The sequence below is a fragment of the Rhinatrema bivittatum genome, chromosome 6, assembly GCF_901001135.1.
Source record: "Rhinatrema bivittatum chromosome 6, aRhiBiv1.1, whole genome shotgun sequence".
NCBI classification, from domain to species: Eukaryota; Metazoa; Chordata; class Amphibia; order Gymnophiona; family Rhinatrematidae; genus Rhinatrema; species Rhinatrema bivittatum.
The window spans coordinates 30634681-30648336 of NC_042620.1; the positions used below are offsets into that span (position 1 = coordinate 30634681).

General features: G+C 46.4%; 1 protein-coding gene across 4 annotated transcripts in view; it reads left to right on the plus strand.

Moving 5' to 3' along the window:
- Positions 1–13656, plus strand: part of SLC15A2 (solute carrier family 15 member 2) — a 273407-nt gene that overhangs the window by 54586 nt on the left and 205165 nt on the right. The window lies entirely within an intron of this gene.

A 13656-nucleotide genomic window follows, 5' to 3' on the forward strand; every position in this document is an offset into this window, starting at 1 on the left:
CTACTGCAACAATTGCAGCAACACCTCGAAGCCCAAGCACAGTTTAATGGCCATTTACTATGAAGGACACCAGTGCCAGGAACCGATGGAACAGAGTCCAACCCCACCAACACTGGAAATTCGGCTGACAAAGATGGGGCCCCAAGATGACCCGGAAGCATTCCTGGTCACCTTTGAAAAGGTGGTGGAGGCCATGGCCTGGCCTAGGTCCCAGTGGGCAATGAGAGTGGCCCCACATTTAACCGGTGAGACCCAGGCCACATACTGGGCCCTTGTCAACCAGCAAGCCCAAGACTATCAGGAGGTCAAGGCTGTCATACTCGTTAGACTGGGACTGTCTAAGGAATCTTATCGGAAAAGTTTCCGGGGCTTAACCTTTACACCAGGAGAGAGACCCCGGGTTCCGGCTCAGAAATTAAAGGACCGGTGCTGGTCGTGGCTAGAACCCGATAGTAAAAGGGAAATTGAAGTTGCGGAGACTGTCGTGGCAGAACAGTTTGTGGATGTTCTCCCCTCCCGAGTGCATGAATGGGTGCGGCGACAGACAGCGGGGACCCTGAAGGATGTGGTTTCCCTAGTAGAGCGTTATTTGGATGCTGCAGACACAGGCCGTGGGCTTACTCCAGCAGAGAAGAATTCCTGAATAAAGGGCTTGGAGAAAGGAAGAAGAGAATTGAGGGGCGGAACCCTAAGCCGCTATATTGGCCAAGAAGTGAAGAGTCTCCCTACCTCACGAGACCCTGATAACGCATTAGAGGGACCTGAGAGCGGAACGAGTAAACACCTAGAAGCAGTGAAGCCCAAAGGGACCTGCTTCAACTGTGGAGAGAGGGGACACTTTGCTCGGGACTGCTATCGAGTGGAGGATGAATTTATGGACGTCAATTTGGTGGCTCCTTACTCCTGCTCGTTTGTGGATATTCCCCGCTCAGGGTTTACAACCTTCGTGGTTCTGGTGGAGCTAGATGGCGTTTTGGCCCAAGCCTTAGTAGACTCGGGAAGTGTAAAAACTCTCATTCAGAGGGAACTGGTCAAAAGAACACAGATTGATTTATGAACAGACAGTGACCCTCGCTTGTATACATGGAGACCAGAGACAATACACGACCAGTCATGTCCTATTGAAGACTCCAGTGGGACAAGCGACAGTAGAAGTGGGAGTGCTCCCCTGGATACCATATCCGGCGATACTGGGATGAGATTATCCAGACTTTGGGACTCTTTGGGCCCGGCTCATGAGGGGCCCAGATGACTTCAGCGAGGAAGAGACCTCATTTCCGGAGGTCTTTCCATTAGAAGACCTGGACTTGTATATTAATAATCCTAAGATACCCAAGCCTCGTAGACAACGTAGGATAGAAAAGTATAATTATTCTCAAGGTTTAGAGGCAGTTGTGGAGTTAGAGGGGGCTCCCCAACCCAAAGAGGTTCCCTCAGGCTGGATAGGCGAGGGGAACCCCGGGAATTTTAGGCGGGCCCAACAAGAAGATGGGACACTAAAATGGGCCCGGGAGAATATACAGATAATAGATGGGGAATTAGTCTCTGGAGTGGAGGGTCAAAAGCCAGCCTCCCCCCCCCCCTTTTTGTACTCAAGAAAAATCTAGTATACAGAGTAGCAAAGGGGAATCTGGAGGGTGAAACGGTTGAGCAGCTTTTGGTTCCCCAGCAGTATCGTCAACAAGTGTTGCGGCTCACCCATAGTCACCTTTTGGGGGGCCATCTAGAGGAAGAGAAAACACAAGAGAAGATCTTAGCCCAGTTCTATTAGCCTGGCTTGTATTGACATGTTCAGGACTATTGTCAGTCCTGCCCTACCTGTCAGCTGACCAGACCGGCAGCAACGCACGTAGCTCCCCTAGTGCCTATGCCAATTATAGAGACACCTTTTGAGAGGGTCGCTATGGACTTGGTGGGCCCCTTAGAGAGGACTAGCTGTGGAAACAAATATATCCTGGTCATTCTCGATTATGCAACTAAGTATCCAGAAGCTATTCCCCAATGAGATATGAAGACTCAAACATTTGCCTCGGCCTTGGTGGAGGTGATTTCCCGGGTGGGGTTACCCAAAGAGATATTAACCGACCAAGGGACCCTGTTTGTCTCTAAAGTGATGAAACAAGTTTGCACATTATTGCAGGTAAAAACCCTGCGGGCATCAGTTTACCATCCACAAACTGATGGGCTCGTGGAGCATTTTAACAAAACTCTCAAACAGATATTGAGGAAGTTCATCGCGGAAGATGGCAAGAATTGGGACTTACTCTTGCCATATATATTGTTCGCCTTTCAAGAGGTCCCTCAAAGTTCGACTGGGTTTTCCCCATTCGAATAATTGTATGGTAGAAGACCACGGGGAATCCTGGATGTAGTACGAGAGACCTGGGAGGAGGAACCCAGTTCTGGACAGAATTTGGCCGACTATGTGATCCAGATGCAGGACCGACTGGGGAGGGCAGGAGAGGCTGCCTGACTATGCCTAGAAAAGGCCCAGGCTACTCAAGCCCAGCAGTATAACCAGTCCGCTGTTCCTCGGGGCTTCCAGCCGGGAGACGGTGTACTAGTGCTACTACCGACGTCGGAAAGTAAATTGCTGTCCCGTTGACAAGGTCCGTATGAGGTGCTGGAGAAAATGGGCCCAGTGGATTATAAAGTGGTCCAACCTGATAGACGGAAGAAGGCCCAAACCTTCCATGTGAATCTACTAAAAAAATGGGTTGTTCCGACTTGCAGTTTGGTCCAAGAAGAAGACTGTGGTCCAGACGTTTCACAAACTTCCGAGCCCCAGATGATCCCACATGGGGACCAATTTTCCACAACGCAGAAAGTGGACCTGGATAAATTAGTGACTTGGAATAAAGATGTCTTCTCAACTATGCCCGGGAGAACTCACTTAGCTTGTCACAATATTATTACAACCCCAGGAGTAATAGTTAAACAACGGCCCTACCGGATTCCTGAAGCCAGGAGGCAGGTGATAGAAGCCGAGGTGAAAGAAATGCTTCGACTTGGAGTAATAGAGGAATCCAATGAGGATTCGAAGCTGGATGCATACCCAGTGCCCCACATGGATGAACTCATTGAACACTTGGGAACTACCCAGTTTATCGCCACGCTTGATTTGACAAAAGGGTACTGGCAAGTTCCCCTGGCGCCACCTGCGAAGGAGAAGATGGCTTTTTCAACACCGAAGGGACATTTCCAGTTTACGGTCCTGCCGTTCGGACTTCATGGGGCTCCAGCTACCTTCCAACGCTTGGTAGACCGCTTACTACGCCCACATCAGGGTTATGCAGCAGTCTATCTTGACGACATCGTCATTTACAGTGGAGACTAGGAGACACACCTAAGGTAATTACAGGCCGTACTTACAAGTCTACGAAAGGCTGGATTGACAACCAACCCCAAGAAATGTAAATTAGGGGGTCAAGAAGTACAATATCTGGGATACTCCCTTGGGAGAGGGAAAGTCCACCCACAGACACGAACAATAGAAGCAATTACCTGAGTCCCAGTCCCACAGACAGAGTAAGATGAGAGCCTTTTTAGGCCTCATCAGTTACTATTGATGGTTCATACCAAACTTTTCAGAAAAAGCGGAGCCCCTGACATGCCTATTATAAAAGAAAGCCCCAGAGAAGGTAAGATGGTCTGCAGAGGAAGCCTTCCAGGGTTTAAAGAAAGACATATGCTCGGAACCTGTTCTACTAAGTCCGGACTTTACCAAGCCCTTTATAGTACAGACAGATGTATCAGAGGTAGGGCTAGGAGCCGTCCTCACACAAGAGAAAGGAGACGAAGAACACCCAGTAGCCTTTAATAGCAGGAAGCTACTACCCCAAGAGAGACGCTACTCAACGATAGAGAAAGAGGTCTTAGCTGTCAAATGGGCCTTGGAGGCTTTTCGTTATTACCTACTGGGCCGCCAGTTTACGCTGGTAACGGATCACCAACCCTTTGTCTGGGTTGCTTGGAATAAAGAGTCCCATGGACGAGTAATGAGGTGGTTTCTGGCACTCCAACCATTTGACTTTAAAGTCCGACACAGAGCAGAGAAGGCGAATATAAATGCAGACTTCTTTTCTAGAGAAGTCTCCCTTGTACAGGCAGGCATTCAACTAAGGAAGATTGAGCTGAGGGGGAGGGAATGTGATAGAGTATATGACAGAGAGCCTCAGACTGCCTTAATGGACTGGCTCCAGCTATCTGGCCCGGTCCACCTTAAGACAGACAGGAAAGGGATCCTCGGGTGGGGGCATTTCCTTGAGGTAAGGGATACAAAGGTGAGGCCCTGAGAGAGTTAGATAGGCCCCAGGGAGAAGAAGGAAGCTGTAATGGAGTGCTGTGTCCTTTTGGAAAAACTGTTCTTGCATGGTCAGACTGCTGAGGTAAGCAGCCATTTTGATTCTGTCTTGCTGAACTTTTTGTAATTAAACTGTTGAAAAGCAGAACAGACTCCAGCCTGGTCTGTTCTCTGACCTTCCTTCTCCTGTCTTAGACCACTCCAAGGGCATCACAGGTACACAGGCAAGGTACATGTAGTGGTCATTTTTATACTTACTTTCTCTATTTTATTACATACATTTTTGTTTCTAACTGAAGGCTATGAAAATGTTTCACACAGACAACTTCTTATGTTTTTTTGTCTGCACAAAGATGTTTTCTGTGGATAACGGTTTGGGGCCTCTCACACATAAACCCACACACACACACACACACACACACACACACATGTTATTGTAAACTTAGCAGAAAAGCCAGAAAACTGATAGGAAGGGGAATAAATGAGTAATGTAGAGTAGTGTTATATGTGTTGGATAAATGTCTATGCCAAGCAGAAAATATCAGGCTGTCACAAAAAGATATGTGTCACCATTGCGGGGAGCTGTACTTGAATGGACAATTATGAAATCGGCACATCAGCAAGAAGATGTCTAGATGAAACCAACTGCAAAGGAGAATTTGGAAAAGTACCATTGACTTCCTCTAAACAGGTCATGATGACATGACTAATGCTAGCCGATCAAGGCCTGACAATGAACTTCTGATGTAAACAGGGTGTCCCCTTGGGTAGCAGAACCAAGTCAAGTGTCTATAAACTTGATAAATAATTGGAGGTGTCCATAATTAAGCATTGGCCACTCATGAGCTAGACACTACCCATCATGCCTGTGTGACATGCCCTAATTTGGTCACACAAAATCACCAGTGCAAGATCTCCAATAAGGAAATCACAACAGCCAATAGGAAGTACTAAGAGCAGAAGACCTCGGAAAGAGGGTCCGTGACAGCACTGAGACATACCCTTCTAAATAACTCATGTGGCCATTGACTTCTAAGCAGCTCAACTTCAGGTGATGTAAATCCTAGACGAGGTTAGATATGTCTGATGAAGGGTACCTAACTATCCATATAGGTTAGGATAAAAGATGAAAATTAGTACAGTAAACTTTGATGACTGTTTATTGGTTCATTATCATTTTTGTACACACTAGAGAGAGGCTTGGGAATTGTGAGGTACCAGTCCTCTGGGGGGCTCAAGCTTACAAGGAAATTTCTTTACAGCAAAGAATTAAAACTGGGTAGGAAATCATACAGCCATAAAGAGATGGCAATGGAACTGTCAAAAAATCTGTTCATGCCCTGCGCTGAGAGGCATTTAAGGCTGCTTTATACTGTAAAATTATAGCATATTCTAGCAGTTTACAGAAGAAATGACGTGCACAACAAGACACTCTCCTATCTGAAATACACTGTTTAGAATTAAAACATAAATCCAACTGCTCAAACAAAACTGTTCTGGCCTACATAAAACATTCACGTTTTATTATCCAGATAGCTAAACCTTCCTCCCAATCAGACTCGCAGAAAGATTCTGTATTTCTGAAATCGTTTATTGTGCAAGTAATCAGTTACTTACAATTGTTGCACTTCAGAAGTAATGCCCAATTTGGAGATGCAGCTGAAGAAAGGAGGGTGAAGGATTCTTGGAGAGATGTGAGGCTTTATTGCAGAGATGAGGAGGTGATGAGATTAAATGAGGATACTTATCAAGAGAATGAGGCTGATTTAATGGAAAGTGGAAGGTGAAAAGCCAGTTCGCTTCAGAGGATAGTGAAGGGCCCTGTTGCATGCAGGCAAGAATGGAGGAACTGCCTCATGATCAGAGGAAGCAGAAAACCAATCTCCTCAAGGGGGCAGGGGTCAAAGGTGTGGCCAGTGGTCTGGCCCACATGAGGGGAGAGACAAAGCCCACAAGATACAGTATGTACATTAGCAAGGTTAGCTGCAGAATGTAAAGATTACATCTTTGTGAGCGACATTGCGGAAGGGTTAGAAGGTAAAGTTTGTCTATTTGCGGATGATACTAAGATCTACAACAGAGTGGACACGCCGGAAGGAGTACAGAGAATGAGACAGGATTTAAGGAAGCTGGAAGAGTGGTCAAACATATGGCAGCTGGGATTCAATGCCAAGAAATGCAGAGTCATGCATCTGGGGTGTGGTAATCCAAAAGAATTATATGCGTTGGGGGTGAAGGGCTTATGTGTATGGAGCAGGAGAGAGACCTTGGAGTGATAGTGTCTAAGGGCCTGAAGTCGACGAAGCAGTGTGACACCGCGATAGCCAAAGCCAGAAGAATGCTGGGCTGCATAGAGAGAGGAATATCAAGTAAGAAAAGGGAAGTGATAATCCCCTTGTATAGGTCCTTGGTGAGGCCTCACTTGGAGTACTGGGTTCAGTTCTGGAGACCATATCTCAAAGGAGACAGAGACAGGATAGAGGCGGTTCAGAGAAGGGCGACCAAAATGGTGGGTGGTCTCCATCGAATGACTTATGAGGAGAGGTTGAAGAACCTGAATATGTATACCCTGAAGGAGCAGGGGTGATATTTATTTATTTTAACATAAATTTTATTTTGTATACCGTATATTCGGTTTGTTGAGAAGGGGGTGTTTAGTGTGCGGATGGGCCTCAGCCCAACTCCAGACGAATCCAGGACCGAACCAAGACATGACATGACACCAAGGCTGATGCGGACGGCATCAGAGATGAGGGCTGGAACAAGTCATGACACCAAGGCTGTTGCGAAGACATCTCGGACCAATGGTCGATGCGACGGCATCCCGGACCAGGGTCGATGCGACGACATCAGGAGATGAGACGACATCAAGAGAACAGGACAAACAAGCAACAAACAAAGAGCAAAGGCAGAAACAAGCAAAAAGCAAGACCAAGAAACACCAAGAAGACCTGGGGGAGGGAACCCAGGTTGGGCAAGCAAAACCAGCAAAACCAGTAGGGGTGCAGGCGCTTCCTGCAGGTCGTAAAAAATCCAGACAGCTGGCGCCTCCAGCAGGTCGAGACAATGGCAAAGCTGGCGCCTCCAGCAGGTCGTAACACAAAGTCCTGAAAAACATTTTTTCGGTCCTATAACCAGTCAAGGAACACACAAGACTCTGGAACAAGGCGGATCCATCGCCAGTACACGGTCGTTGGGCACATGGCCTTGCATTCTGTTGAGAAGGGGGTGTTTAGTGTGCCCATGGGCCTCAGCCCGACCCCAGACGAATCCAGGACCGAACCGAGGGTTGATGGTGTGTTCCAGCATGGCTGACGGTCTTACCCTCTGCCAGGCCTGCAAGCTCCCAAGGCCAACAACATGATGATGTTGGAAGTTGAATGGTCCTCCGACCATTCCGAGCCCTTTTGGACCTGCCGCTTGGATCGGCATGGAGCAGCAGGCCTGGCCTGAGAATGAGGGCAGACGGGCCTTGACATGAAGACATGACACCAAGGTCGATGCTACGGCATCGCAGATGAAGACATGACACCAAGGCTGATGCGGATGGCATCAGAGATGAGGGCTGGAACAAGACATGACACCAAGGTAGTTGAGGACATGACACCAAGGCTGATGCGAAGACATCACGGACCAATGGTCGATGCGACGGCATCCCGGACCAGGGTCGATGTGACAACATCAGGAACAAGACGTTGAGGCGAAGACATGACACCAAGACTGATGCAACAGCGTCCAGGACGAGACGAGGAACTTGACAAAGTCCAGACGAGACGAGAGCTGGGAGGGTGAACATTGGCACTGTCTTTCAGGGCGCCCTACACAGTCCACCCGCAGGACTGGTCGCGGACCACCCTGTCCCACTGTGCGCCCTACACAGCCCGAGGAGGCTGGTCACGGACCATGCTGAGAACGGGACGAGCAAAGGGAAGAATCCAGTCGAGGTGGGACTCCGACGAAGCCAGATGTCATCCGGAGCTCCACGAAGGTTCACAGGACATGACGGCTCAGGGGCGCAGGAACGAATTCCACCTGTAGGCAACTCCACGCTCGGAAAAGACGTCATCCGAGAGAGCACGGCCTGACAGGTACCAGAAGGCTCAGGAGCACTGAAGCGAACACCAAGAAGGGCAGAACATCAGGAGACGAAACACCAGGAGACAAAACACCAGGACACCTGGACGAGGACCTCAGGCACGAAACATGACTTGACTTGATTTGACACGACATGAAGACGAAACGAAGAGGAGCTCCACGAAGAAGACCTGATGGAACTCTGGCAGGCAGGATCCTCCAGAGTGAAGTAACTTCGATGCAAGGCGAAGACTGAAGTGACGGAGCAGCCCTTATATAGGGCTGGAGCAGGAAGTCCAATCAAAAGTGGGGCCAGCAGCACTTCTGTGGCTGGCCCTTTAAATATTGAAGAGAGACACGCGCCGGCACCTAAGGGGAAGGAAGCAGGAACTGTGTAGGACCATGGACAGCGGCCTGCACAGCGTCGACCTCGCGTAAGAGCAGGGCTGGGCCTGAAGGCAGGTCACGATGACGGCAGCGGCTCCAGCCGCTGCAGGAGGCCCTGGGGGCAGCTCCAGCTGCTAATCCAGCCCGGGGATGCGGCCTGCAGTCCCGGAGGAGGACGGTGATGTCGGCGGCAGCTCCTGTGCCACAAAGAGAAGCAGTAAATTCCACGGCTCCGGCCGCAGTGAATACGATGTATCAGGGCAGCCTCCGGGCCACAAGGAGAACTTAAGTCCGCGGCTCCAGCCGCACAAGAGGGCCCAACTTCGGCGGCACCGTGCCGCGACAAGGCAGGACAGCAGAGGCAGCTTCCGGGCCGCAAGGAGAAGCACAGTCCGTGGTTCTGGCCGCGTCGGGGAGAAGCAGCATGGGGGAAGGTGAGTGCAGCCTGCTCGTGGGGGTTAGCTCCGCGGGCAGGGTTCCATAACACGGTTTTGCCATCATAACGGTTTACATTAGGAGAGTGACATTAGAGTTTTAACAAATACAATTTAAAGATAAAGTTGGGTAGCAATATGATATGATATAGACCTTCAGATACTTGAAAGGTTTTAATGATCCATGGTCGTCAACAAACCTTGGAAACAATTTAGTAGAACTAGGTGTCACAATTTGAAACTCCAGGGAGGAAGACTTAGAACCAATGTCAGGAAACATTTCTTCACTGAGAGGGTGGTGGATGTCTGGAATGCCCTTCCGGAGGAAGTGGTGAAGACTAAAACTGTGAAGGATTTCAAAGGGGCATGGGATAAACACTGGATCCCTAAAAGGCTAAGGGATGGGAATAAATAAAAAAGCTAAACCGGCATGGAGCAGCAGTTACTACCTTGGGAAGCTTGCTGGGCAGACTAGATGGACCATTTTGGTCTTTTTCTGCTGTCATTACTATGTTACTATGTATGTTACTATGTATTACGTTACCCACAATACAATTTTCACAGTTGTAAGGCAGAGATGCAGCACTGAACGTAGTTCACAGCCACAAGGTCAATAAATGTAAATGTGTACACACTGCTGGGGGCAGAACAAAAACATATTGTCAATTAGATGTGGTAAGGCAAGCTCTAAAAACTATAGAGGATAGAAAGGTTGAATCTTCCCTCAAATATACACATTTGAAGTTTAATAAATATGGGGAAAAAGCAGGGGCCTTTCTCACTCTGGAAGTTAAAAAAAAATGATATACTTGTCTCAGATGTCTAGTATTAAAAATAGACAGGGAGAAGAGATATATCAATATTCACCTGTACCCAAGTCAAGATGACAGCAACAACCATAAATTTGTAAGCGAACTCATTCCCCTTCATCAAGCCAGAAAAAGGTTAAGTTGCCCAAAGAAATAATGGAAAACTCATTTTCCAAATTTAGCATAATCGATCAGCATTGAAAAACTACTTAAGAACATAACAACATGCCATACTGGGTCAGACCAAGGGTCCATCAAGCCCAGTATCCTGTTTCCAACAGTAGCCAATCCAGGCCACAAGAACATAGCAAGTACCCAAAAACTTAAGTCCATTCCATGTTTCTGTTGCTAGTAATAGCAGTGGCTATTTTCTAAATCAAGTTAATTAATAGCAGGTAATGGACTTCTCCTCCAAGAACTTATCCAATCCTTTTTTAAACACAGCTATACTAACTGCACCAACCACATCGTCTGGCAACAAATTCCAGAGTTTAATTGTACGTTGAGTGAAAAAGAACTTTCTCCGATTCGTTTTAAATGTGCCACATGCTAACTTCATGGAGTGCCTCCTAGTCTTTCTATTATCCGAAAGAGTAAATAACCGATTCACATCTACCCGTTCTAGACCTCTCATGATTTTAAACACCTCTATCATATCCCCCCTCAGCCGTCTCTTCTCCAAGCTGAAAAGTCCTAACCTCTTTAGTCTTTCCTCATAGGGGAGCTGTTCCATTCCCCTTATCATTTTGGTCGCCCTTCTCTGTACCTTCTCCATCGCAACTATATCTTTTTTGAGATGCGATGACCAGAATTGTACACAGTATTCAAAGTGGGATCTCACCATGGAGTGATACAGAGGCATTATGACATTTTCCGTTTTATTCACCATTCCCTTTCTAATAATTCCCAACATTCTGTTTGCTTTTTTGACTGCCGCAGCACACTGAACCGACGATTTCAATGTGTTATCCACTATGACGCCTAGATCTCTTTCTTGGGTGGTAGCACCTAATATGGAACTTAACATTGTGTAACTATAGCATGGGTTATTTTTCCCTATATGCATCACCTTGCACTTATCCACATTAAATTTCATCTGCCATTTCGATGCCCAATCTTCCAGTCTCACAAGGTCTTCCTGCAATTTATCACAATCTGCTTGTGATTTCACTACTCTGAACAATTTTGTATCATCTGCAAATTTGATTACCTCACTTGTCGTATTTCTTTCCAGATCATTTATAAATGTATTGAAAAGTAAGGGTCCCAATACAGATCCCTGAGGCACTCCACTGCCCACTCCCTTCCACTGAAAAAATTGTCCATTTAATCCTATTCTCTGTTTCCTGTCTTTTAGCCAGTTTGTAATCCACGAAAGGACATCGCCTCCTATCCCATGACTTTTTACTTTTCCTAGAAGCCTCTCATGAGGGACTTTGTCAAACGCCTTCTGAAAATCCAAGTACACTACATCTGCCGGTTCACCTTTATCCACATGTTTATTAACTCCTTTAAAAAAGTGAAGCAGATTTGTGAGGCAAGACTTGCCTTGGGTAGAGCCATGCTGACTTTGTTCCATTAAACCATGTCTTTCTATCTGTTCTGTGATTTTGATATTTAGAACACTTTCCTCTATTTTACCTGGCACTGAAGTCAGGCTAACCTGTCTGTAGTTTCCTGGATCGCCCCGGAGCCCTTTTTAAATATTGGGGTTACATTAGCTATTCTTCAGTCTTCAGGTACAATGGATGATTTTAATGATAGGTTACAGATTTTTACTAATAGGTCTGAAATTTCATTTTTTAGTTCCTTCAGAACCCCGAGGTTGTTACCATTGGTCCAGGTGATTTACTACTCTTCAGTTTGTCAATCAGGCCTACCACATCTTCTAGGTTCACTGTGATTTGGTTCAGTCCATCTGAATCTTTACCCATGAAAACCTTCTCCAGTATGGGTACCTCCCCAACATCCTCTTCAGTAACACCGAAGCAAAGAAATCATTTAATCTTTCCACGATGGCCTTATCTTCTCTATGTGCCCCTTTAACCCCTCGATCATCTAACGGTCCAACTGACTCCCTCACAGGCTTTCTGCTTTGGATATATTTTAAAAAGATTTTACTGTGAGTTTTTGCCTCTACGGCCAACTTCTTTTCAAATTCTCTCTTAGCCTGTCTTATCAATGTCTTACATTTAACTTGCCAATGCTTATGCATTATCCTATTTTCTTCTGTTGGATCCTTCTTTCAATTTTTGAATGAAGATCTTCTGGCTAAAATAGCTTCTTTCAGCTCCCCTTTTAACCGTGCTGGTAATGTTTTGCCTTCTTTCAACCTTTTTTAATGTGTGGAATACATCTGGATTGTGCTTCTAGGATGGTATTTTTTAAGAATGACTACGCCTCTTGCACACTTTGTACCTTTGTAGCTGCTCCTTTCAGTTTTTTTCTATTTTTCTCATTTTTTCAAAGTTTCCCTTTTGAAAGTTTAGCACGAGAGCCGTGGATTTGCTTACTGTCCTCCTTCCAGTCATTAATTCAAATTTGATCATATTATGATCACTGTTGCCAAGCAGCCCCACCACCATTACCTCTCTCACCAAATCCTGTGCTCCACTGAGAATTAGATCTAAAACTGCTCCCTCTCTTGTTGGTTCCTGAACCAATTGCTCCATAAAAATGTCATTTATTCCATCCAGGAACTTTATATCTGTAGCATTTACCATTGATACATTTACCCAGCCAATATTGGGGTAATTGAAATCTCCCATTATTACCGCACTACCAATTTGGTTAGCTTCCCTAATTTCTCTTAGCATTCTCTGTCAGTCACACCATCTTGACCAGGTGGACGGTAGTATACTCCTACCACTATAGTCTTCCCCAACACACAAGGGATTTCTACCCATAAAGATTCGATTGTGCATTTAGTCTCATGCAGGATGTTTATCCTGTTGGACTCTATGCCATCCTGGACATAAAGCGCCACTCTGCCTCCCAGGTGCTCCTCTCTGTCATTGCGATATAATTTGTACCCCAGTATAGCACTGTCCCACTGGTTGTCCTCCTTCCACCAGGTCTCTGAGATACCAATTAAGTCTATGACATCATTCACTGCTATACATTCTAATTCTCCCATCTTACTTCTTAGACTTCTGGCATTAGCATACAAACATTTCAAAGTTTGTTTTTTGTTTGTATTTTCATTCTGCTTTTTAATTGATAGGGATAAGTTAGAATTTTTTAGCTCAGGTGAGTTTTTAGTTACAGGCCCTTGGACTACTTTTCTTATTGGAACCTCACTGTTGGGATGCCCTAATTCTAATACATCATTAGTATCCTTTGAAGATACCTCTCTCCGAACCATGCGCTGCTGAGCGACTGTCTGCTTTCCCCTTAGAGCAGTTTTTAAACTAGAACAATCTCTTTTTTAAAGGTTAGCGCCAGCAGTCTGATTCCACCTTGGTTAAGGTGGAGCCCATCCCTTCGGAAGAGACTCCCTCTTCCCCAAAAGGTTCCCCAGTTCCTAACAAAACTGAATCCCTCTTCCTTGCACCATCGTCTCATCCACGCATTGAGGCTCCGGAGTTCTGCCTGTCTCTGGGGACCTGCGCGTGGAACAGGGAGCATTTCAGAAAATGCAACTCTAGAG